Source organism: Osmia bicornis, chromosome 7 (assembly GCF_907164935.1).
Source record: "Osmia bicornis bicornis chromosome 7, iOsmBic2.1, whole genome shotgun sequence".
Lineage (NCBI taxonomy): Eukaryota > Metazoa > Arthropoda > Insecta > Hymenoptera > Megachilidae > Osmia > Osmia bicornis.
In genome coordinates this window covers 7,754,593-7,781,986 of record NC_060222.1, presented here as the reverse complement: position 1 = coordinate 7,781,986, position 27,394 = coordinate 7,754,593, and the positions used below count along the sequence as shown (strand labels likewise).

Sequence of the window (27,394 nt, the reverse complement as noted above, 5' to 3'; positions counted from 1 at the left end):
TTTAATAATGAAATACATACAACTTTGAGCATTACGTATAACAAACCTCCAATTTTATGATCTAAATATTTGTCTCTTTCTAAATCAAATCGTGGAAATGAAATATTTCATTACATATTGAAAGATACTTCATTATCAGAGAAAGTGTGTAATTTTCACAAGAATAACTCGTTTAGTTAGCCGTCAAATCTGACGGGTATTGTAATATCTATTGAATCAATCATCCGATAGCAATGCGCTGTGAGCTTTAAATAACCCGGACAGTTGGTGATCCATTACCAGTTATGGACGGCTATAAGCATTAACGTTTCGCTGCAAATTGACGTTTTTGCCGCTACCCGTTCAATCTCATCGATCTCAACATTGTGAACACTCTGATCGATGAGTCATCTATCACGGCCAGGGTGCCTGTATTGCTCACTGTGTCCGGTCGAGGATAGAGAAAACGTTCTCCTACAGATAGGTGCTGGGGAAAGACCACGATAACGCTTATCTGTTTCCTGAATTTATTGCTAGCGGAATGAAAACGCAGCCGTCGTCCGCTCTTCCCTGCCCATTCCGATGTTAATTAGCTCAACCCACGTCCGAGTATATTCTTAGGACCTTATACATTAAAGTTACAGCAGATATCAGTGATTTGGGAACAATGTCCAACTATGTGACGACATTGGCAAATAACACGACAGCATTGAACAAGGTGTCCCCTAACATAGCAGAATGAATACATTTCGATTGTTGATAGTTTCTTTTTTATTTGGTACCCATTTATAATTATTGCCTTTTGACATTAGAAACTATTTATACATTTTAAATATACTCACATATTCTTACTATATAGAAGTTTATAAGTAAGTAGATAACATGTTAAGGCTTAGGTCTGTAAATTGTTCAAACCTAAATAATATACTCAGTGCCGGTTTTAGCAATATTGGCGCCCTAGGCAAGATTATCGTGGCGCCCATTCAGGGGCTCAAAATTGTAAAGAAAAAAAGACAAAAATTGTTAAACTACATAACAACTTTACTAATTTAAACGGATATAAATGAATAAATACTAGGAACACTGGATTGTGGCGCATCCTACAGATCCCCCCCCTCCCCATCTAATGCCGGCCCTGAATGTACCATGTACAGTAGGCACTCAATAATTTTCTACCATATAATTCTTCGTTAGGAACGCCTGATATTAACACCTGTGCACTCGACTCTCTCTCCTAGGTAGTCAATAAATGTATAGCTGCCTCATACAAATAAATAAATAGCCAATAAATATACGACTGACAAGGAGAACTACCCAAGTATTACGCTCAGTTATTAATGAAACTCTGCCACCTTGTAAAGCTCATTGAGCTATACCCCATTTTGGAATCAGACAGCCAATTGTTTAAAAGATATTAACAATTAAAGTTTGTTACTCCTTGTATTCTGAAGTATAACAAACCCACAAATAGAAATGGTTATCCCCGCGGTTAATCACATGACTTGAAATCGAAAATTTCACGGTTAAAATCTTTGATTCATACCTTTTTTCTATTGATAGTTTGTTCCTTTTTAACCGACTTCGAAAAGGAGGAGGTTACTCAATTCGATCAGTATGTATGTTTTTTTTTTTTTTTTGTGTGTGTTCACCGATTACTCCGAGATGGGTGTACCAATCGGAACGAAACCTTTTACATCTTGTAGGGTATGTCTTCCGGTTGGTCCCATTGAAAAAAAATTTTTCATTTTTTCATTGTTATTGTAAAATACAGGAAGTTTTTAATGTCAAAATTGGACGATTTCAATGAACTTTTAATATGTTGTCGGGGAAATGATTCTGAACAACTTTTTCATTATGCATAATTAACGGAAAGTTTTAGTTTCCGAGATATTCGTAAAAAACTATTGTTACTACTACATTGAATTCTACGTATGCCTACGTGTCTTTACCGGTGTATGAGTCAGCATGCAGTCGCCGATTCTCTACTGTTTCTTGTATACATGTATACTCTCCAAGGCATGAACCGATTGCAATGAAACCTTTCACATTTCCGCGATATCTCACTTGCAAAAATTTATGCAATTGTTATTATTAATAACTATTGTTATAACTTGTATGGAACTTGTTATCGCTAAAATATCGTTGTTGCAATTAATCAATAAGAACGGTAAACCACCTTACGGCATCCTACAAATACTGCTCGTTCCACTAAAAAGTGTGAAATAAAATAATTTTTAACAAAAAATACAACCGACTTCGAAATGCACTAAAAAGTATGAAATAATTTCTACTTCATTTATACAAATACCCAACAGCTATTAATAAAACCTATTTACTCGTTAAATAGTATACTAAATACATTTCAACCTTTTCGGAGGCGGCGCAAAATTAAAAATACCCGAATATACGATGCTGTCAATAATGATTTGATAGGTTATCGACGCCTGAATCTTCCTAGTAGAAGAAAAGTTTTTAATTTTACGCCGCCTCCGAAAAGGTTGAAATGTATTTAGTATACTATTTAACGAGTAAATAGCTTTTATTAATAGCTGTTGGGTATTTGTATAAATGAAGTAGAAATTATTTCATACTTTTTAGTGCATTTCGAAGTCGGTTGTATTTTTTGTTAAAAATTATTTTATTGAATATCTATTACATCTGTGCTATAGTCATTGCATTTATTAATAATTCACTACGTATTTATGCAATTTTTATAGAATTTAAATTATGTTTTCTGTCCAGTACGTACATTAAGACATTGTTGATCGGTCACGAGTTAATTCGTGTTTTCATGCCCAGTTTTGATCTTATTTAATCATGTTATATACAAATTTGTTGTACGTAAATTTGTAATCTTGTAAATTGTAAGACAAACATCACTCTTTAAATAGTTGTTCTAAAATTTTCTAATTATTGTGTTTCATTGAGATATGGTCAGTCGGATATGTAAGGGAGGATAAAAAAAAGCGAATGGATAATTCTATACAGATGATGATGCAACGTATAGGAATTAGTATGAATACATACCCAGTTATCGATTACGTGGCAGGTCAAACCTACCGAACTCAATTAGTCGACGACAGCTTGGAACTTCTCTGGATTAGGATCAAAGCTCCTACTTCTCTATGGAGCAGGAACTGCATCGTTTAATGCCATCAGATTCGCGAATTGTTCACCCGATCGAGTATATCCTTTCCCACACTTGAATCACGATCATTTAAGGACTGACTTTCGACCTCTCAACCGAGGAACCTTATCAAAGCGAGGTTTCGTGCTTGGCCCCGTTAGTCAGTGTATTCACTAATTAATCTGATTAGCATCGCCGATACGCGATTCGGTCTGTCACCAAGTATGCTCACGGTACGCATTTCCAGCTTTCTGTTGTCACGAACTAATGCTTGGTCAACTGCTAAATTATCAGCTAATGACGAACCTAATTTTATATGTATGAATCATATTTAGGGGATTGGATTTTTTAGTATCGAAGGAGATTTAACTTTAGAATAGTAACGTAATGGAGTTGTCTGTGAAACTACTAACATTTCACTCATTAGTAACGTTATTTTTAAGTTCGGGTGTTATTATTAGGTTTCAACAGCAGAGTCGTTTTTACCTCTAGGGAAAATAGGCACGTGCCTAGGACTGGGTGAAAAAGAGGTCTGCATAGAGCGGTTTCTTATTACTACATAAAATAAATAAATGCAAAGGCTTCGACTTCCAAACTTAATTTTAGAAAATATGCCTTGATAATCAATATAAAAATCCATATCATATTTAATAAATAGGTACATTAATCACTATTAAATGCACCAGCATTTAACTTGAGCTGTTATGCTCTGAACAAGCGATAAAATCAAATTCGATGTTACCTCGCGTCTTAAATTGTTCGTACAATTCATGCATCATGAAAAGTCATGCAGCATTTTGTATTTCGGTTTTTCATTTTCGAGATACAAGCGATTAACGATTGAGTACTCGCTATTTGCGTGCGCGTCAGCAACAAACAAATATTCAATTTTCAATCGCTTATACATATGTCGAAAACGAAGCTGCAGATTGCAAAACGATAAAGGACTTTTGGAATTGCTTGCAGAATTTGCAGTTTCTGCAGTTATGTGTGGTGTAGGTGTTACCCTATACCTACATACACCTATAGCTTATTATATTCAAACTCACAGAAATGAAACCAAAATTAGGTAAATATTCGGAAGTGTAACTCCTGTCAGAATCGAGCTGATTTTTTTGTGTGTGGTTTCTTACAGTTAAAAAACATCATATTTAATATTTTTATGGCAGCGCATCAACAAAAACAATGTCAATAAATATTTTTTTAAAGATTTTGTGTACGCGTTCACTGTGCACAGTGAAAATTCGACGAAATAGAAAATATTCGGTTGAACAGTAACATATTAAATTCGTTTTGCTGACTGGGGGCCCTGCCCCGCAGACCTCCCCTAATAACTACACTAACTAATACCAATAAATATGTTACTTTGTAAATTGTGTTTATTATTTCCTTATATTAAAAATGGGGGTAAATATTTAGAATAAGGGAGCCACCTCCGATTTGGATCACCTTGAAATATGTGTCAAGGGCGTTATTCTGAACAACTTTTTCCTATACATATAATAGTTAGACTCTTTTAGTTTTCAAAATATTTGAGAAAATAGTTATCTTAAGGCTACATAAATTTTCGACAAGCATTTTGCGTTCAATAGAGTGCCTTGTGTGTATATATACATATATCTTATTTATGTTTCTTACTAAAGTCGTTGACTCAATGTCCAAAGTTATCAGTGAACGTGACATTTAGCATTAGACTGTACTACTAATACCGACAGTACTTGAATTTTATCGAGTCATATCTCGAAAAGTACTCAACCGAAAGAAGCTCATGGAAGTGTTTTGAAAAGCTCTCGATGTCAGCTACAAGAATATTAAATAAAAAGTGGGTGTTTCCATTTAAAATTTTAAACTTGACCTGGATAGCTCCTCCATATTTACGCTCAAGGTCAAGTACGTACCACCGTTTGATGCATCTATTGACACCCTACAATTTATGTATTAAATATTTTTTCCTAAAATGTCTTGTTTTCGAGATATTTCACCGGTCCCGGACTTTTTCCTCACCCTGTATACTATCCGTTCATTAATCCCACATGTGTTTTCGAAGTACTTAAGTTCGTCCCAAAGGGGTTTGGGATTATTGTCGTCGTGGGGGCGGGAGTGTTTGGGGGGCGAAGCCCCCCAAAACGATAGAGGGGATCCTAGTTGCAATTTATTCACTCTTGGAAATATTGATAGTAAAGCGCGTTATTCTTTCAAATATCTCGAAAACTAAAAGAGTTCGACTATTATATATACATATAGGAAAAAGTTGTTCAGAATGACGACCTTGACAACATAGTTCAAGGTGATCGAAATCGGAGGTGGCTCCCTTATTCTAAATATTTACCCGAATTTAATATGTTACTGTTCAACTCGAAGGGGATGTTTTGTTTCTTGTTTACATCTGGAATTGTCGTGGTAATATCCCAAAATTCGGACGACGTGATTACCACATGGCTGGTTATATTGCCGCACAGTTAACGCGTACATGCCATTTTCGATGCTATTCAGCAATTTTATAATGAAGAATTGTCAAAATAGTTTGTATGTCTATTGTATTTTGAAAGAACAGAATATTTCTCTTAGAAACCTTGAAAAAAAGTTCGAAAGATCGACGAATAAAAATCTTTAAAAAAATATTTATTGGCATTGTTTTTGTTGATGCGCTGGAATAATAACATTAAATATGATGTTTTTTAACTGTAAGAAACCACAGAAAAAAAATCAGCTCGAATCTGACTGGAGTTACACTTCCGAATATTTTTTATTACCGATGTTTATCAAAGAATTGGGTGCTAAAAATTTTTATTTTAGAATGCTAGATTTATTTATGAATAATTTGCGAATGTAATAATTCTGAAAAGAAAATAATTTACAGTAGACTCTCACTATATTGCCGCAAAGGGACTGTAGGAGCCCAGCATTTTTCAAGCGTCCAAGCTTTCATCTGGAGAGCAGAGAGAAGAAAAAATGTATCATTTTCGTAGGCTCTAATGATGAAAGAGCAACACTATTATGCTTGAAAATTTCTATGACAGTTAAATTGTTCGTTTGGCAATATAACAAGAATCTACTATACATATGTATACACGTATGCTCGAGATTAAATTAGATTTCCATAAAGAAATCGGCGATAGAGGGAAAGCAGGAATTTTCAAAATCTCAATTTCAATGCTATTAATAGTAAAATTACTTTAGAAAAATAATATAATTTTTAATTATTAAACATAGTGATGTGCAAATATATCCAAACAGTCAATTTTTAATTCTATTGTTGGGTATTGTCGAAGAACTAGAAGCTTCATTTAAACCACTATACATTTATTGAATAAACATATGTATTAACTATTATGAATTATAAATTATTTTATAACATAACACGTTTGGGTAACTTGTAATAAAAAAAAATAAAGGGGAACGAAAATCTTAAGCGCTATAAGTGCCATCTTTCGATAAATATGAGACATGTACATGTATAATAATTGCGCGATTACTTTTAAATTATTCAATTCAACATATATTTTACAAGATGAGTCAGAAGAAATTTTTGCAAAGTTAGTAATGGTAGAAACTGGCTATTTTTTATTTCACAATCAATGAAAGATTCGTGCAAAATATATTTATACAAATTTCATAGGATCCAAAAATGCATAATTACCTACCCAAGAGATAATATAAATGTTATAAAAAATATGTATATGTATATAAATGAATATACTTTATCATTATATTTTTTGGATTATGATCCAATGAAATAATAATGAATAATTTAGTAATTGATGCATAATAAACTAATTTATAAGTAGATTGCCACGTGAGTAATTTGACTTTCACACCGATTTTCAGTCATAGTATTATGTACCACTTTTACACTCATAGTTTACGAAGATGACACAGGTCTATCTTCTCTTTCTTTCTAAATCAGAGTTCGGGAGCTTGACAAATTTTCCACTTTTACGGCCCCCTCCGTGGCAATATAACAAGCGCATACTGTAAAATCAGATAGTAAGTTATTATTATTATTACACAAACGCAATAGCAGACAATGTCTAATATAAATGTTCGTCTGAAAAGTAATATTGACACAGGGAATTTGCATTTAAATTTTATAATATTTATTTGGTTGTGATTTGGCGAATGATGGTCCGATTCGACAAGCAGATTTAGATTTACGATTCCAAAAGGACATCAAACAAATCCGCCTATTCAAGTCACGACTAAAATTTATCAGCCAATTTCCTGAATGATTATTTCACTGATGAATTATTATCAAAGGAAAATAACGACGAAATATATTAACTAGATGCATTTACTGTTTTTCTCCATCACGTTTAGAATAAATAATGCATTTTGCATTAAATTATGAAGTTTGTAGAAACATACTTGTAAAAATAGAAAAAGTAATACTTGCAAAATTACTCGGAAAAGTAATTGTAAAATTACTTGTAAAATTAAATCTGCTAATCAATGAATCAATATATCCGTTAGTAACGTATATTTAACTTTTCGAAAATGGATGTTCTGAGCCATTCAAAGTCATTTTGATTCATAATTAAAATATAGTAAACTCTCGCTACATTGCCACTCTTTATACTACCGGTTAAGACACTTCCCTTTCATACGGATTTTCATACATGGAGCTTTTTACACGTTGCCAATTTCAAGAATTTCCCACTCCTACAGTTCCACTTCTTAACCGGCAATATATTGAGAGTTTACTACATATGCAAATGCGAAGCCTGAATTGTGTAGAAAGTTAAAGTCATTATAAAATATGCTTCACATGTAAACATCCTTTTTTTTTTAGTTGGATTATAATGATCCTTCAAATCTTGTGTAGGGGTTAAAGGAACATCGGGATAAAGATATCGCGTCATTTCCAATTGATCATTTATACTGTTCTCAATTAAAGTTCGACAGTGTTTTTTTTCCTTAAGGGTACAATTTTTCGTCGTAGGTACTTACATACATATATAACGGGAATCGAGCTTCGAAGTAATTGAACCGCTAAACGTGCCTTTGCACGGATTTCTAGGAAATGCCCATTGTTATTCTGCGAACAAACCCAATGCTTCTTCCGTTATCGAGAAATTAAGCTTTGCGACCAGAAATTGAACAATAGAATTTCTGAGGAAGTGGCGATAAAATAATTTCGCGGGATCAAGTTTCTGGAAGTAGAATGGAAACTTAGACTAAGGTTAACGGTTATCTTAATCTGCACAGATGAAGTTGCTTTCGTTCTAATAACAAAATACCTGATGGAACGTTATTATGAGAATGAAACTTTTTGGAAATTACATTGCTTCCTCTGAATTTACTGCAGTACGACTGCAGACATTTTCTACAACTTTCTTTCAATATATTATATGTATAGTAAAATTGGCGGTAATTATTTAGAAGTTGGTCCTCCTCACCGATTTTCGTGACCTTGAAATATGTTGTCAAGGTCATCATTCTGAACAACTTTTCCCTATACATATTACCGCCGCTTGGCCTTAGTTTCCGAGATATTCGTAAAAAACTGCAGTTATATTTATGTCACCAGTACACTGTATTCCGGGAAAAATGGAGACTGAATAGTGAAAGAGTGAATGAAGTGGTTTGAGGTTAGGGTTAGGGTTAGGGTTAGGTTTGGTTTAGGTTAGTTTAGGTTTAGAGCGTACATGGCGTGATACGAGAGCTAATATTCCTCGTTATGGAAGTCGTACGTCTCATTACATGGGATATATAGCTGAGTTTTTATTCCGACGTCAACATGATGTTAATGAGCGTATAATGGAATTTTTCGACATTATTGGCGAAATGTTTCCGATTTCCGACAAAACACAAAATGAATAGTAGGTATACAATATATAAAAAGTGAAAGAAAGAGTAATTATAACGTGAAAAAATCAAAAACAAAACCCTAACCCTAACCCTAACCCTAACCTCAAACCACTTCAATCACTCTTTCAATCACCATTCAGTCTCCATTTTTCCCGGAATACAGTGTACACGTAATCTAAGTTTAACTAAAGATTTTTGCAAATATCTTGGAAACTAAAGCCGAGCGGCGATAACATGTATAGGGAAAAGTTGTTCAGAATGATGACCTTGACAACATGTTTCAAGGTCACGAAAATCGGTGAAGAGTGCAAACTTTTAACTAATTACCAAAGATTTTTGCAAATATCTCGGAAACTAAGGCCGAGCGGCGGTAACATGTATAAGGAAAAGTTGTTCAGAATGATGACCTTGACAACATATTTCAAGGTCACGAAAATCGGTGAGGAGGACCAATTTTTAAATAATTACCAAATTGGCTTATTCTGATCATTTTGGGACTTGCTATTGTTTATAACAATAACCAGCTGACAACATTAAACAGGGAACAAAGAATATTCATTGTTACTCAATTATTATTCATTATTATTACAAACAATTATGATTCAAGCTCAATTTATTACAAACAATTATGATCCAAGCTCAATTTATTACAAACAATTATGATCCTAACTCAGTTTATTACAAACAATTATGATCCACATTCACTGTAGTAATATATTTTGAAAAGACAGGATAGAGAAAAGACTACAGTAGACTATTGTTATATTGCTACACGAGCGATTTGACTTTCACAGGAAAAAACATAGTTAGGTTACTCTTTCATCATTATATGTAGTATTTTCTCTCCGTTCTTCAAATGGTCTTGAAAAATTTTGCGTTCCTACTTACTAATTACTAATTATTAATTACGTTCCTAATTACTAATAATTTGTCATTCGGTAAATTACCTTCAAGAAAGTTTTTATAAAACTATATAACATTCTGAAAATTAAAAATTTCATTCTTCGCGGGTAAGATAGGTCATTTATGGGCAAAACAAATTCTAACTTTTTTCCGGATCTTCTTTTTCAATATTTATTTTCCCAATTAATCCTATAAACGTTTGATTCAAGGGAACAATTGTATATTAACCCTCAGACGGCGGACCATGGAGAGAGCCCCAATTTTAATTTAACTTTGTATCTCATATTATTTTTATTTTCTAAATTTTGCACTGTTTCTTTCAAAATTACTCCTCCAATATACGAAACTCTTTCATTTAAGAATTATACATTTAACTTTGGATGAATATCCTTCTTTTGTAAATTTTATATGTTTTGTAAGTTTAGGTCATCACTGATCCATTTTCCGCTGTTCGAGATTTAAAGTAGAGCCTTCAACAAGTGTTCCAGAAATTTTCCAGATTTTCCGAAAGCCAAGAACAGAAAAAATTTTAGTTGTGGACATGAATGACCTAGCTTGTTTATGGAAGTTGCAAAAACTATGATTGCCCAACGGAGAGTTAAATAGGGTAGTTGTTAAAGCAGCAGGTATCATTATTTTTATACGATAGAAATGAAAATATAATGACAGAGCAGAGAGATGAATCGTTAGTGATTTAGGTGAAAGAAAGCCCTAGTATTATGGCATAAAATGGAACAAAGCACTGTTTTACCCCCAACTGTCAGTTTTGAAAAGACAGAGTACTATGTCAACAGTTATCAGTTTGAACTTACTTCAAATATGCTACTCACATTTTCTTATTCAACCAAAAGTCTAAAGTCTAGACGCATTCATAAAAACCATTCATGCATCGTAGAAGCTGTACTTTCATTTAAACATCGAGTTGAATTCTTCCACTTCCTTTCAAGCATTTATCTTCTATATTCAGTCATGAAAATTTTTAACAGGTGGTTATGTACATACCTATATACATTAATTGTTTATTTTAAATATTTTGCAGGTACAGCATAAATTGATTAATTGAAACAGATATTACTTTTGTCGAATAAAAATTAAAGACCCTCTAATGAGGGTTACGAAATAACGGTATCAATTGAGCCACTCATTTGCAAAATCGATCAACTCTAAAAAGACAAAAAATAAAGAAATTGATAAAACATAAAAAATTACCCATCAGTTGAGTGCTATGGTACTAAAATTTCGATAAATTCAAAAAATAGAGTTAATCACTTTAGCTTGTAAACAGCTTAATTTTTATTGGTGCTGCCATATTTCAGCAAAAATAATAGATATAGTATGACTGTTTACAACCAATATCGTTGTGTCTCCACAGTCGCGATCAAATTATGCTTCCACAAGGAAAATGGCGATATAAGGAAAGCTGGAATTCTTAAAATTGAAAGTAATTTCGATTATCAAATATTAGGCTCGGCCTGCGTCATTTCTATCATTAAAAATCTACACCTCCGTTTCGTAAATGCCCGACTTGCCCCGGTTTTCGGATACTTATCCAACTTATACTGTATTTTGCGACTCTAACCCCCATAACTGCCATTATGTATAAAATGCTTTTGAAGTTAAGAATGATTTTTTTCTATTTGTATAACAATATTTAATTTGGAGGTTAATGAAATGTTGCTTAATCATTATTTTGATATATTTATTATTATGAAGAATTCTTTAAATTAACATTATATTACATTGTATTAGTGTACTTGTATTTTTACAAACAACTCAAATAGTTTATATCTATTTTAAAAAACACATTATGGCACTTAACGTCTTGTTGCAAAATATAATTCAGCAGACTCTCGTTATATTGCCATGTGAGCGCTCTTACACCATTATAGCTTGCAGGGATGATAAACGTTTAGCTCTCCTCCCTCTAAATAAGAACATGGAAGCTTGAAAAATTTTCTATTTTTAAAGCCTCATACACGGCAATATAACGAGAGTCTTTTGTATTACATATGTTACTTTTTCTCAAGGATTTTTTAACTTTATTCAATTAAAATGTAATCAATTTCAACAAAAATTTGTATTAAAATATCAATTTTTAAAATTTTTGTAGGTTAATAGTGTTTCGCGAAATAGCGTCCAACTGTACTTAAAGCATTTAACTTGTACTGTACTGTATAAAATTCTTATAAAAATGGCTCAAACATTGCAATCGTTCATTAATATTATAAAGTTCTCAATATTGAAATATTCGATTTTAGTGCAATTTCTTTCGTAAATAATCTTTAATTAATTAATGTTCAATAACAGAACGTTTAAAGCCTCGAAATAGAATTATTCCGGCATAAATAATGCTAATGATTTATTTTAATTACAAAGGCTCTGTGAAAGCAAAACAAATATTATAATTCTTACTCTAGAGATTCTATGTTGCCTGAATCCTAAAGAAAATGTTAAATTTGCTGGTACGAAAATTTGTCCAGTAGCTTATTTGGATCTAGTTATCCTGTTTGGCTATCATTTCGGCGTGTTTGAATGCAAAGGTAGCATTTCAACTAGAACAAACCATGGTCTAAAACGCGATATTCATTCAGCGAGGATATAATTATCGTCACTTTTAGAATTCCAACCAGATCTTCTTCGCTGGTGGTTGAAATTTTCAGACATTTCCCTGGATACCAGACGCGTCCAATGCACCGCACATAAACTCGAACGACTAGTATTTCATCTCGCTTGACTGGTTTAAAAATACGGTGTTTCCACTCGGTGAAAAAATTACGTCGGTTCAGATTGTTTTCCAATTTAGCGGGATACTATTTATATAGCTGCCAGTGGTCTAGACCTTTCTTCGGAATATAAAATTTTATTGAATTTCGATAATCGTACGGCCAAAGACATGAAGTATTATGTTTACGATTTTTCTTCTTGAAAACTAAAAAATAGTATAAATTACTTAAGTACAATATATCATATTTCCGTACTATACCAATAGTTCAAAGACGAAAAATATAATAACAGTCATCAGACACAATACCATTGGAGTAACTAGGATTTTTTTCTGAGGAGGATCGGATCTCTTGGAAATTTTGAAATTTCGGAATTTTACAACGATCACGCGGAATTCTTATGGAGAATGGCTTTTGGCTAATTTTTCTGAAACTTTACAATTTAAACCTTGGAGCGCTGAGTTGTGCGACGTTAAACGTGTGCTGTGGACTTTTTACGACAACGCGCATTGCACAAAAGCACACGTAAACGCATTCTTACTATGTTTTTATATCTCTAGGCTTACAAGCATCAATCGCATATATGCGTTTATACAGTAAAACCTGGATATATGCAACAAAAGTTTGTCTGGATATATGCAACATCGCTATCCCCTCCACTTGGGGGGATCCCCCTAAGCCGAACCGAGCCGCTCGGCGAGGAAACCGTGTAATATGATCCGACCGTAATATCGATGTGACTAATACTAATTGAACGATAAAACTTTTTTATTTTTAACTTTTTCTTAATGAAACTTTTACTAATGCATTTGTGAGATTTTTCTGATTAAAATGGTACCAAACACGATATGATTTGGCTACATATGTATAAGGCAGGCCGTACACCAAAGATACATGAAACACGCAACATGCAACATGCAACACGTCGCATGTTGTGTACGAACATACAATAAGTAACGCGGCACGGTACAAACGATTTGTACGGACGCCGAATCGACACCTCGCTTGGATATATGCAACATTAAATGCCCAGAATCGACACCTCGCTTGGATATTTGCAACGTTTAAATGCCCAGAATCGACACCTCGCTTGGATATATGCAACGTTTAAATGCCCAGAATCGACACCTCGCTTGGATATATGCAACGTTTAAATGCCCAGAATCGACACCTCGCTTGGATATATGCAACGTTTAAAACCCGAGTCGACGCCGCAACCGGTTTTCATTTCCAATCCTCCTTTGCTTTTCGCCAACTTTTAACATCAATTTTAGCAAGTAATTATAATTCAAACTATATCGTGTTTGGTATCGTTTTAATCAGAAAAATTTCACCAATGCGTTAGTAAAAGTTTCAGTAAAAAAAAGGCAAAAATAAAAAAGTTTTATAGTTGAATTAGTATTAGTCACACCGATACGTTTCGGCTCTTTCCTTTGATCATCGGACCTCTTTCTTTCCACCACTGTCTGTCCTTTTCTACGTTCACGCTTGGCTGCTCGTCGCGTGTAACCCGAGATTCGACACCTCGACTGGATATATGCAACGCCTGGGTCCCAATGTTTGTTGCATATATCCAAGTTTTACTGTAGTCCAGATTGAATGGTTGTGTGAGAACCCATATATGCGTTCATAGCCCATGGTGAACGATTTTGCCGAACGCATATGCAGGGTGTCCCGGTTTAAGTGTTATAATTCCGTTATTCCGTAATTATTAATGATACAAAAAATTGTTGATATGGGAATTGCTTGGAAAAGGGGGGCCTATGTTTTGGCCGAAGTAAAAAATGTTTTGCATTATTGGTTTAAGAGATATGATGGTCAAGTTTCCTTTTTCAAATAAAACTATATATTTCTTTTTAGTTCATGTGATAGTGCTTCTCAAGACGAATTTATGAAGCTTTAATGTATTCACCTGATTTTTATTAGTTTTCAAGATTTAACGCTTACAAATTTCCAGATTTTCAGTAGATACGTCTCGGTTTTCGTAAAAGCGGCCCAATTGTTGCGATTTCTTATTCTTTAAGTCTCCCATTCCTAGCGTAGGGCCCCGCTATGACATTTACCGCAACAATATGGTCGCTTTTACGACTTACTACTCAAACCGAGACGTATCCACTGAAAATCGGGAAATTTATAAACGTTATATCTTGAAAACTAATTAAAATCGAGTGTACACTCGAGAAGCATACGCGGACACAGAAGATAGCCGTTGCTGGAACTCGGAATTACAAAAGGGGTATCTTAAGGGGCTCACCAATGCTGCAACACACTGCACACACATACTATACAATTCTCTAAATGGTTTTTGTTAGATTTTTGTGGGATAACAAGAATCTTCCCATTTTTCAATAAGCACTCTATAACTTTATTCGTACACGAGGTCTATCTCTATTCGTACACGAGGTCTATCTTTCCTCGACTACTTTGTCATTCTCTCCCCACTCACATATATGCGCGCGGCACTCGCGTTTTTTTCACTCTCTTAGGCCTCGTTCGCAATACTCACCTAACAGTTTTCTAGGTCGCTCTCAATATTTAAACATTCGGAATCGGGAATCGAAAGTACACGCCCGCTAACAAATCTCTAATGCTCGGCGACGACGAGCCTGTCGCAAGGAATTTTGGGGAGCGGATGCGGGTCGGGGATTGGGTCTGTCTTCTAGGTCGGGCGCTAATTGGGAGTAGGGATCCATCGATTGGGGATTGGCCGGTGATCGAGATCGATAGGGTTGACGGAGGTTCGTCGATGCTGAGCTGCTGGCTAATTCTTCATTAGGGTTCTCAGGCTCGACGGGTAGGTGACCCCACGATGTCGTTTTGGCGATTTGAATTGGGCTGCTCCTTGCCGTTGCGGGACGTCGTCAGCCTCGGGGTGGGGTCTCCATTTTCGCAGCGTCGTTGCTCATTTCCTTCCGTCGCGTCGCCTCTATCGGCCCAGTACCGGCGGGTGGGGGAAGGGGATAGGGTTAGGGAAAGGGGTGTTACGGAGATAGGTGCGTGGCGGGCGAAATCTTGGCTACTGTAACGGGGGCGCTCGTGCCACCATGTTACAGTGTTCATAGCACTCAAAAGGTTAATAGTACCTATGAGCATAAAGTACGAGGGACAGTACTTTTCGGGATACAGCCCATCTAGGTTAGGCCTTTTTCTTCTGTTTATGTGGAGGGTGGTAGGTGTAACGTTACGTCCTCGATGCATTTGTCTGCTTATAACTATACTTTTTATTTATTGACAAGTACTGTCCCTCGGACTTAGTGCCCATTGACATTTTTGTTCTACAGGGAATTATTATATTGCAATTTCAGAAAAATTGGCCAAAAGCTATTCTTCATAAGAATTCTGTGGGGTGCTTTGGAGTTTTGAAATATTCAAATACTGAAATTCTAAATTTTGGAATTCAGGGTTCTGAGATTTTAGAATATAGAAATTTTTGTTGTTCACTTTAGTTGTTTTAATTGGCGCTTATTCACTCACTCGGGTGCCTCGCTTGGCTAGGCGACGCGTGCCTCCTGGTGATGAGTATTTATTCGATTCGTTTCGGGAAAGAAGCTGTGGTTAAACTTGGTGGTCCTACACGATACGTCGGCATTCCTGGATTACTACCGTTTACGGATCTTGTTTGATAATACCCGAAGATTTAAGCATCTTCCCGTTGGCCAAGTGCGAGTCCAACAGTAACTTCTGCGACGCGAAACGATCAACGATCATAAAAGACGCCCGCGGAACTTGTCCACGAATTTTTATAATATTGCGGTAGGGCGTCGCACAATGGGACAAAACGGCTTTCGGCGATTAAAAGTCGATTTTCGTGAATTCGAGAATTGAAAAACTATTTGCGTACATGGATAGAGAATAAACTGTAGTTTAACGTAGTGTAATCCATTTTTATATATTTGCTTCCGTTTTGCCGTGGTCCGCATTCAAAGTCAGTAGAAATTCGTCAGAACGAAACGCTGATGATATTACTCGTAACTTCAATGTACGATTCTAATGAATTTTACTCGGAAAGATAAAATTCAAATGAATTATAAAGTTTACTAGATTAATATAGATTCTATTTAGTGCATCAAGTATGTTAAAATGTTAATAGCTTTTTAAATAATAGGATCTGATTGAAACGAAGTACATTTAACTAAAATCTCAACTTTGCGTTTGATTTAAAAAAAATGCCGGCACTTGCGTGGCGTTTGATTATTACTGTAGTAAAAAGTGAACCTTCCTCTATCAGAATCAGAAAAAATTGGTTGCCCCTACTTGCCTCCGTTCAAGAAAATGGCGATTGAAATAAATTACACCCATCTTGGCCGCTGATAGAAAAGCAGTACTAGATACCATTATTAGCCAGCTAACTGTATTCGACGTGTATATTCGTCATTGCTTGATTTTAATTACATGTCCCGTGAGAGATTTTCAAAAGTAAATCCCACAGTTAAATAGTCAATACGTCGATATTAACTTGCCGATCCCTTCTACAGTGATTGTAATTTAACGATCGCGATAATCATTTTTTAATTATTAAATCCGTTTCTATTACAGTTATTAACAGTTTTGAGTCAAATTTTTGTTAAATAACATAAAATATGTCCAACAAGTGAAGGATATTGAACGCGCTACACTTTATACGTGAATATTTTGACACCCTGTAGTTCAATATGATTTATATTGATACAACTTAAGTACCATAATGTAGGCAAAAATTTCCCAAAATTTCATTAAAATATTTCCAATAGAACCGAAGTTATAGAATTTTGATCGTCGAAAATCGTTTTGTCCCACTGCGTCGCTGAGCCAGACGTCTTTGACGGTTCGCCGACACGCGTTCACATGGTCGCGAAATGAAAAGTCGGTAGAATCCTTGTCGTCTGACGCACGCCTTATCACAGCAATGCGACGGAGAAGAAATATTATTTAAATGTAACATTGAAATCTAAAATCTTTGAATTTTGGATTGTAAGATTCTGAAATTTTGAAATCTGAAATATTGGAATTCGAAATTCGGGAATTTCAGGATTTTTAAACTCTGGAACTTTTAATTTTGGAATTTTAAAATTTTGGAATTATAAATTCAGGGATTTTAGAATTTTAAAATTTTGGAATTCTGAAAATCTGAAATTTTGGATTTCTGGAATTTTTTAATTCTAAAATTTTGGATTCTGGATTCTAGATTCTGGGATATTGGAATTTTTTAATTTTTTAATTCTGAATATCTGACATTTTTAATTTCTAGAAATTTGGAATCTTAAGATTTTATAATAGTGAGGTGAGTAGTGAATAGTCCAGATTTTTTGTAGAAGGCGGGCTTCTTCTGGCCTTTAGCTAATTATGAATAAGTACTTACATCACGCGTTACTCTATTAGATAACATTTAATTCTGCCTAATAAAATTCTTATCTACTTTCTATTGTTTTAATGCTATAGCTTGGCCCAGGTGCATGGAACAACCTGTATATTGTCAATATCATTGAACGCGTGAGAGAGGAAATTGATGCATTTCCAATACTTAAAATATTGACGAGGTGGTTTGATGAAAGCCAAAGTATTTTAGTGGGTATTGATAAAGTAATGACAATAAATATTCACGGTCTGAGAACTTTCAACAATCTTTTAAAGCGTGTGTTAGTTATAATGAAAAGAATTTTTGAAATCTTCTAGAGTGAATTCATAAATTCACAAAGAAATATGTTTCTCTTCTTAAAAATTGTTTCTCAACTCGTACTTCTGTCTTCTTTGATTTTGCCATTAATAATATTAAAATAATAGCTATATAAGCCTTTTTTAATTAGACGTTGTTAAATGCCAACTTGAAGCTAAATGTATAATCAATAAACCTTGAATGTATGAGCAAACATTAAAAATTAATAAATATTAATAGTATCGACAGTACATACATATATTCATTATCTGAAGACACCTCTTTATACAATAAAATTCCTTGGTGTCATTTAAACGTTCATACAATTTTACACTATCCTACAAATATTTGGCATTACTTATATAAGTCGGGACCGGATTAAAATTTCTTGTGCCTGTAGCTATCAACCCTTCAAGGCCCTCCTTCATTAATAAACTTGGTAAAAAAATTAAAATTTATTCTAAATAAAATTAAATAACTTTTAATCGTACGGAAAATAAAGAACAGTAAAAAAAGATTTCATTCGACATTTGTTGGCATAATGCATAAAAAGGGGCGGGCACTGTAGCCCCCGTACACCTCCCCTTATTCCACCGCTGATATAAGTATTAAAAGTTGATACATTACATATTTCTTTTTAACTGATATGACACATTTTTTTATATAAAGAAAACAATTTTTTTCTTAATTTCACAATTTCCTTATTTTTTAATGAAAACAGAAACTCACTTTTACTGACATAATATCTTTCACTTAAAATGTTGATTTATTTTATCAAAGGATATTTGGTCATAATTACATATAAGACACAAATTATGGAATTCCGTATTTATTACGCGCATGACGAGTTAACTCGGTTTTGCAAGATTGTAACGGCATGTACAGAGTGAGTTTTTGATAAATGAGCTTCCCATTTAACAGGTAAAAATGTCCAGCATATTCTGTGGACATAAATATCGTGTAAAATATATGAGAGATATTTGTCACTCGAATCCACCGAAATAATTAAAAAATAATCGGCTATCCAGCAGTTGTTAATGCTTGACATGATTTTAACTCTTGAATAACGGAGTCTGATTCAATCAAGACCTAAACTTACAAAACATATACAAGAATATTAACCTAAAGTGAAATGTATAATTTTCAAATGAAAGAGTTTCATACATTAGAAGAATAATTTTTAAAGCAACAATGTAAAATTTTAAAAATAATAGTAATACGAGATACAAAATTAAGTTAAAATCGGGGCTCTTTTCATGGTCCACAGTCCGAAGAATAATCAAGGTTTAGTAACAAGACCTAATAATACTGTGGGAAGCAGAATTTCTCAACTAATTAATTGTACTGAAGTAACTCCTTACTAAAGCAATTTTTGTTGTAATTATCAAATATTAACACTTACACTTCTATAATAATTCATTTACATAATCTTGAAAAATTTTCCAATTAATTAATCGTACTGAATCAGTAATTGTTCATTTGTTAAACATTTCTTTGAAAAAGGGTAATAATTCAAGGTTAATAATAATAGGTCTCGTAACTTGATTAGTGCACGTCGAGCGGTAAAGGTACACCTTAGTGGTTTTTTCTGGACTACTTAATATAATTTAATAGCAATAGGTAAGTTATAAAATGAGATCTGAATTTATTTTCTCCTTAACGGGAACCTTACCAACTGTTGAATGTAACTATCGCCGCGTTCAATGTGTTAAATCCTAATTTACATTTTTAAAAGTGAATTGAAATTGAAGAGTTTTGAGAGTTTTTCTCAATTCCGCGAGGCAAGAATCTAATCCTCGGTTTTTACGAACACGAGCAACCGGAGGCGGACTACGACGATCAAAATGATGCTTAACATGTACATACGAGAGGGGAGAAAAAGGAGGGCATTTCCGTCTCGGGATCGTCTGTCAGACTCGTCAGTGGGGCTGACAACAGACGATCCCTGCCCCAGATCACCTATCATACCGCAATTCGGAACTTCTATATATACAAACTGCATGCCGGACGATCGTTTGCGAAAACACTGTCACTGTCATCTCGCCGCCACATAGCGGTCCCCAGCCCGAACTAAAGGCGTTCGGGGAGACGGAACTCCCTCCACTAAACGCCTACAAACTATAGTACTTACATAGCTTGAAGGGGACTTGAATACCCGATCTCGCAGAGTTTCCTTGTCGCAGAGATTATCCGTAAGAAAACCGTGCCGACGTGTGTCGAACCCTTTCTAGACTTTAACTAGACCCAAAGTGCCTTCACCGCCACCCTTTTTATACCTAAAAATTGGAGAGTGGTGGGGACGGACTTTACGTGATTCCGAGGGACCGCGCCCTTGCTTCGAATTGGTCTCGAATTCCCGAAAAATTGACTATGCTGGGTGTATCCAACTCCAAATAAGGAAATTTCAGAAACAGGAATATAACAATTGCCTTAATCATTTTTCCTTAGTCACTATTTCTTCTTCCATTTAGGTGCACTGAAGTATCTATAGCAACGTGATAAACTATTTTTTTTCTAAATGATACAAACCTTTTTTTAAGATTATCTCGTGCATATAAACCGCCCTTGTGCAAACTTTAAAACGCTGTCCCCATTTCCCTAGAAAGTTAACAAAATTAATTACAAAAGTAAATATTTTAGTTAATTATAACATTTATTTTTTAGACGTCATTGTATATGGTGTAACGTCGCGAGGTCTCTCTCTCACTGAGTCCTCGGCGTTGCTTATGTATTTTAGAGTTGTTAGTTAGATAGAGGTTCTCACTTACCTTTCACTTGGCGAGTAGAACCTATCTTCGAATAGGACCTGTTGGGGTGAGTCGTCCAGGTATTGGAACGGTAGGGTAGATGGTTCGAGTGAAGATCACGCACTTCCGGTCACAAGTATGTTTATTCACTACTGGTACAGTCTTTCGATTCGCTAGCGTTTTTACAATTGAAGTTTACGGAACCTTGCTCTGTCGAAGTACTGTGCTTCGTAGCAGAGTCGTATAGGTTCAGACTTATTTAATTAATCGAGTTACCGGAATCTTGCTCTGTCGAGGCACTGAGCTTTCGTAGTAGAGTCGTGTAGATTCTTGAGGATTGAACTCGGAAAGGTACTTCGCGGATTATATTTGCGGATTTTAGTACTTGTACTTGAATTGAATTTCGAACTGCGCGCGGCGTGAATTATTACTACGAACTAACTGTGCTCTCGGATATTATTGTTACTGCACGTTACGAACTAACGAACTAACTAACTGACTGCTACGAACTGAACGCGAGCGTGTTCGATCGCATTATTTTATATTGATGAAAGAGGTCGCTACGTTTGATTTGTCAATTCGGGTGAACCACCTTCGTTCGGATTGTCAGCATTCTCACAGTACGTCGACCCGAATGAACTGCTCACTCAGAATTACGAAACGATGAATTTGGATGATGAAAAAGGAATTTAAAGAATGCATCATAGGACGTGACAATGGCATAATAAAATTATTATAGAACATACATACAGGGTATTTCACGTAACTACGTCATATTTAGCTCTAAAATGATAGAAGATAGAAAATGGTTTTATTAGACATAAAATAATTTTTAACAAAAAATACAACCGACTTCGAAATGCACTAAAAAGTATGAAATAATTTCTACTTCATTTATACAAATACCCAACAGCTATTAATAAAAGCTATTTACTCGTTAAATAGTATACTAAATACATTTCAACCTTTTCGGAGGCGGCGTAAAATTAAAAACTTTTCTTCTACTAGGAAGATTCAGGCGTCGATAACCTATCAAATCATTATTGACAGCATCGTATATTCGGGTATTTTTAATTTTACGCCGCCTCCGAAAAGGTTGAAATGTATTTAGTATACTATTTAACGAGTAAATAGCTTTTATTAATAGCTGTTGGGTATTTGTATAAATGAAGTAGAAATTATTTCATACTTTTTAGTGCATTTCGAAGTCGGTTGTATTTTTTGTTAAAAATTATTTTATTTCACACTTTTTAGTGGAACGAGCAGTATTTGTAGGATACCGTAAGGTGGTTTACCGTTCTTATTGATTAATTGCAACAACGATATTTTAGCGATAACAAGTTCCATACAAGTTATAACAATAGTTATTAATAATAACAAATTGCATAAATTTTTGCAAGTGAGATATCGCGGAAATGTGAAAGGTTTCATTGCAATCGGTTCATGCCTTGGAGAGTATACATGTATACAAGAAACAGTAGAGAATCGGCGACTGCATGCTGACTCATACACCGGTAAAGACACGTAGGCATACGTAGAATTCAATGTAGTAGTAACAATAGTTTTTTACGAATATCTCGGAAACTAAAACTTTCCGTTAATTATGCATAATGAAAAAGTTGTTCAGAATCATTTCCCCGACAACATATTAAAAGTTCATTGAAATCGTCCAATTTTGACATTAAAAACTTCCTGTATTTTACAATAACAATGAAAAAATGAAAAATTTTTTTTCAATGGGACCAACCGGAAGACATACCCTACAAGATGTAAAAGGTTTCATTCCGATTGGTACACCCATCTCGGAGTAATCGGTGAACACACACAAAAAAAAAAAAAAAAAACATACATACTGATCGAATTGAGTAACCTCCTCCTTTTCGAAGTCGGTTAAAAAATTGAATGGTGTCGAATGGGCACCGTAATTCAATGCATAGGTAGTACCGAAAGTATTTTATCAAGACATGTCTCGGAAACAAATAAGATATTATATTTAAGGTTCAGTCATCCTGTCCCACAACCCCAAAAATTTCATATCAGTCGACCACATGGGTCTTTCGGAAGAATATTCATAACAATTACATTATTTCATTATCCACTCGATTTTTAATTTAATGGGTTAAGTATCATGTAAATTAGTCGTGTCACTGGGCAGTTGACAAGAGCACTTTTTATTAATAATGTTAAAATATGCAGTAATATTCATCATCTTGATCCAATTCTTTAAAGTACTTTAAACATTCATTGAAAGTAATAATAATAAGGAGATTCATTTAGGTCTGCTTTTATTCGTTCAGTTCTATTTAGCTCCGTCTGTTTAGTTTTGTAGAGTTCAATCCGATACTTGACCCGGTGTTCTATTATCAGAAAACGTTTTGTCCGTCGATTGAATAAATTAAAATAAGTAATACGCAAGAATTTAGCGTCATATTTTTAATCGAAAAATTTAAATTGTTAACGTCAAGCAATTTATAGAAATGTACAAAAATTCTTATTACTAAATCCTTTCTTAGTTGATCGTATAAAAGTGTTCTTATATTGTCAACTTGTTGTTTTATGAGAAATGTTATTTTACATAGCATTAATTTATAAATTGTAAACTACAAAGATTTCGTTTCAGATTGGAAAAATGCAATGACACTCGTTATATTGCCGCGGAGAGGGTTGTCAAAGTGGAAAATTTGTCAAGGTTTCAAGCTCTTATTTGGAGGTAGAAGGTTAGACAGAAGTGTATCATCTTCGTAGGTTACAAGGATGTAAGAGCAGCCCTAGTATTCTTAAAAATCCGTATGAAAGTTAAACCGCTTACATCGCAATATAACGAGAGTTTATTACAGAAAGAAAAATTATTTAACTTTCACATGCACAATTTCTTCAAAAATAATAAGATATTCTAAAATTACGAATTTATATGTTTAAAAACCACATGAAAAGAATGTTAAAGATCCATTCATTTTTTATATACTTTTATTTAAAACAGAGAGTTTGTTACCAAATGGTTATAATAAGTGTATTTATGTATAATATTATACATGAACCAGTCGTAAACGGTCTATTGTAACAATTTCTGAAATAATTGTTATTCTTTTAAATTAAATTCATTCTTTTCGCATTTTATGTGTGTAAAATCTTTACGTTTGGAATTGGTGTTTTTTATTATAATGCGTTTAACAAATTGTGTATAATATATGTAGGTACAATTTACAAAATAAGTTATAATAATGGATTTTCTCAAATACTTCAAATAGTAAATAAAATTGATAGTTACCTTAAATCTAAACGAATCACAGTACTATGTAAGTACAAGCATTGTCATTTGATGGTGCCGCTGTTCCGGTGATGGATAACACGTGTTATTTATAGATCGAGTAGATTAACGACTACGCTATATATTTCTGCAATTATTATACCTTTCAGTCACGCTCAGCAGAGTGGACATGTGCCACCGAAATGTTTATTATATTTGCGAATGACACAGTGACAACCAACTTAAATTGTTTTATATTTCTTTCCTATCGAATCTAATGACAAAAATAATTTGATTTTTTTTTCTTGTAAATGACCATATGATACTAATATACTTATTGTTTATTGAAATTGAAAAAGAAATATCAACACCATTAACTATTACAATCTATTTATGATTTGTACCAGGATTAGCTTTTTTTAAGTCAATTTGCAGTTAAATGGCCTATTTTTCTTATCGTTCTTATGATGTAAACTGGTTCCATAAGAGATAAGAGAGTACAGTAATTGACCTCGTACAGACGATAATTTTACTCTCGTAGTACACTCCTTATCAATCGCGATATAAGTTACTCCATGATTTGGTACATTAACAAGTTCCTCCAAATTCTTTTAGCAAGTACATGTTAGCATCAAGTCCTCTATAGAGGAGATGCATAATCTCGAAATTGTATATAAGACCTTAGAGTCTAAGGCTTAAACCCTCCCGCTCCGAATCAGTACTGTAAAAGACACGGCTGTTTTTTTTTATTTTGAGGAGGAGGGGAAATGCTGTTACGCACACCCGGTGGGCTACCGAACGGTACCACCACAACCGGGTAGTGTGGGTTGTACGCTGTCGGTTTATGCACAATAAATATGTTTTTAGCAAGAATTCGCGGTGAAATGGCCGATCGTCTTTTGTAACGCGAATTACCACCATCACGAAGTATCGTACTTCCCTACAACCTTTTACCGTTGTAAGGAGAATAAATTGAATGAACACTGAATTATAAGTATGTTTAATTCGTAGATGTGTTGTACAAATGTCTATGGTTTGTGTATGTTAAGACCTCAGAGGTATCTCAAATAGATAATAAGAAGCTGTGTCGCAGCGTATCGATAGAATCGTGAAAGCTGACTGTTCGTATGCAAGTTCTGTCTGAGACTGACGAATTCAGTCCCTTCTAAGTCCCCAAGGCAGTTTGCCAGAAGCCGCAGAGAGATAGTCCAGCGAGAGAGGCGTACACCAAAAGTGACCAATTAGTAAACATTTGGGGCTTAACTAATGGCAATAGGCTGAACGGTTCAGCAAATCAGCTCGCTGGACACGTCCCATGTAAAACCGTCAACTTCGCCATTTTTTAAGATATTCGAAATCTGAAAGCGGGTGCTGTTTCCTAATCGTTTGTACCCGTTTGTACCACCTTCACTTTCACGAAAGTACCCCCGCTTTCAGATTTCGAATATCTTAAAAAATGACGAAGTTACCACTTGGGAGTTTTTTCAAAAAGCGGTACAAACGAACCCCTTGGGGTACAAACGAAACTGAAGATGGTACAAACGATTAAGAAAGAGCACCCGTAAAAAGATTTGAGAAATGTTAAAGTGGGGTGCTAGGCTATTTTCACCCCCTCATATTATTTTTTCACCCTTTAGGGAACAAACGAAAAGAAAAGTGGTACAAACGGGTACAAACGAAGGAGAATACAATGCAATTGAAAAAAATTGATTTTTTCAAAGTGGGGTGCCAGGTTCAGGTAGGTGGAATAGGCCAGGTCTCAACTTCATTAACAGTGCCAAGCGCTTAATATTTTGCATTCCGCAGGACTTTCCGAGATGATCTTAGAATCTTAGAATTTTACGACAGAATTTCAGAATTTCAGAATCTGAGAATTTTAGAATCATAGAATCTTGGAATTTTAGAATCTTGAAATTTTAGAATTTTGAAATTTTACAATCTTGGAGAATATCACATAGATTATTTATTTAATAATTTTTTTCGAAATGTTCATTATATTAGAAGAAATGTTATTTTCATGAATTTTTGTACAATTGTTTTTAAAGATATTTTCTTCAATATTATACTCCTATTTTTTACAATGTATATCTCTTTGTTCAGTGCAAGATTCTTGATAGAAGTCTGGTAGCAAATTACTACCCCGATCGTTAGGTTTTTCCTCGTCTAAGTTTTTTACTTGTTCTTCCTGTCCTGTTTCATTATCACTTCGGCTGCTATGACCGTCACCACGATCCTCTTCAAGAACAAAAGAAGGATCGTCAAGGATATCAATATCGATAACATCGCCTTTATCATTACTCTCAAATCCGGTAAAGTTTCTCTCAATATTGTATCAAATCCTATGTAGACAAATGACACTTTGTATTTATTGTTACGTCGCATTGAAGTAATCTTATGTACCCTACAGTAGGTTCTCATTATATTGCCACAGACAGACAGGGCTGATAGAGGATTGGGATATAGAGGTGTATCATCTTCGTAATTTATGATAATAGAAGAGCAACACTAGTATACCTGAAAAATACTGTGAAGGTCAAACCGCTGCTTGTACACTAATACCGGGTGATCCTCTCGCCAGTGGACTCAAAGGAAATGCCGCCACATCATTATGAATGGACCCAAGCCCTTTTCTCGACGGGGATGAATACCGTAGCTGTGTCTGTGAAAAGGTGTCGATGACAGAAAAAGGACTTGGGCCACTTCATGCTATTGTGGCGGCACTTCCTTTGAGTCCACTAGCGAGAGGATCACCCTGTATAACGAGAGTCTACTGTAGTTGTGTTATGGATCTCAACGAATTATTTATTTATTTATTTATTTATTTTAATTTTAAAGTCGCATCGACAGCGAGGGTCATTAGCGACTTAGCCCGACAGGCTTACAATGTTAGTGGTACATAATAACCATAAATGAGTAGTAAATAATATAATATAAATATAAACATAGTATGAACATAGATATAAATATAAATAAAAATTGTCGCAGATTTGAAATCGTTTATTTATTTTGAACAGCAAATTTGTCGATTTATAGTCTTGTTCACAAGGGTGAGAGGGATATATAATTGTGCTAATTATGATAATTGTGTCGGAGGATACATAAATTATGTAATTAACCCTTAACTGGTACAGGGATTTTTGAAAAATAACCAAATTTTTAAACGAACCACAATCAAATGTCTTTTTTGTAAGAGCTTAGTTTTTTTTGCAAACTATTTTTAGCTTATAA

At 34.4% G+C, this 27,394-nt stretch overlaps 1 protein-coding gene and 1 long non-coding RNA gene across 2 annotated transcripts in view; one reads left to right on the top strand and one right to left on the bottom strand.

The window, feature by feature from the left end:
- Positions 1-21,406, bottom strand: part of LOC123987967 — a 29,901-nt gene extending 8,495 nt beyond the window's left edge. The window contains exons 1-2 of the long non-coding RNA XR_006829558.1: positions 20,941-21,406; positions 20,702-20,770 (exon numbers count right to left, since the gene is read on the bottom strand). This is a non-coding gene — a long non-coding RNA (uncharacterized LOC123987967). The remainder of the gene's footprint in view (positions 1-20,701; positions 20,771-20,940) is intronic.
- The window catches only part of LOC114879613 (neurotrimin-like), a 538,060-nt gene that overhangs the window by 161,968 nt on the left and 348,698 nt on the right, over positions 1-27,394 (top strand). The gene's annotated exons all lie outside the window — the stretch shown is intronic.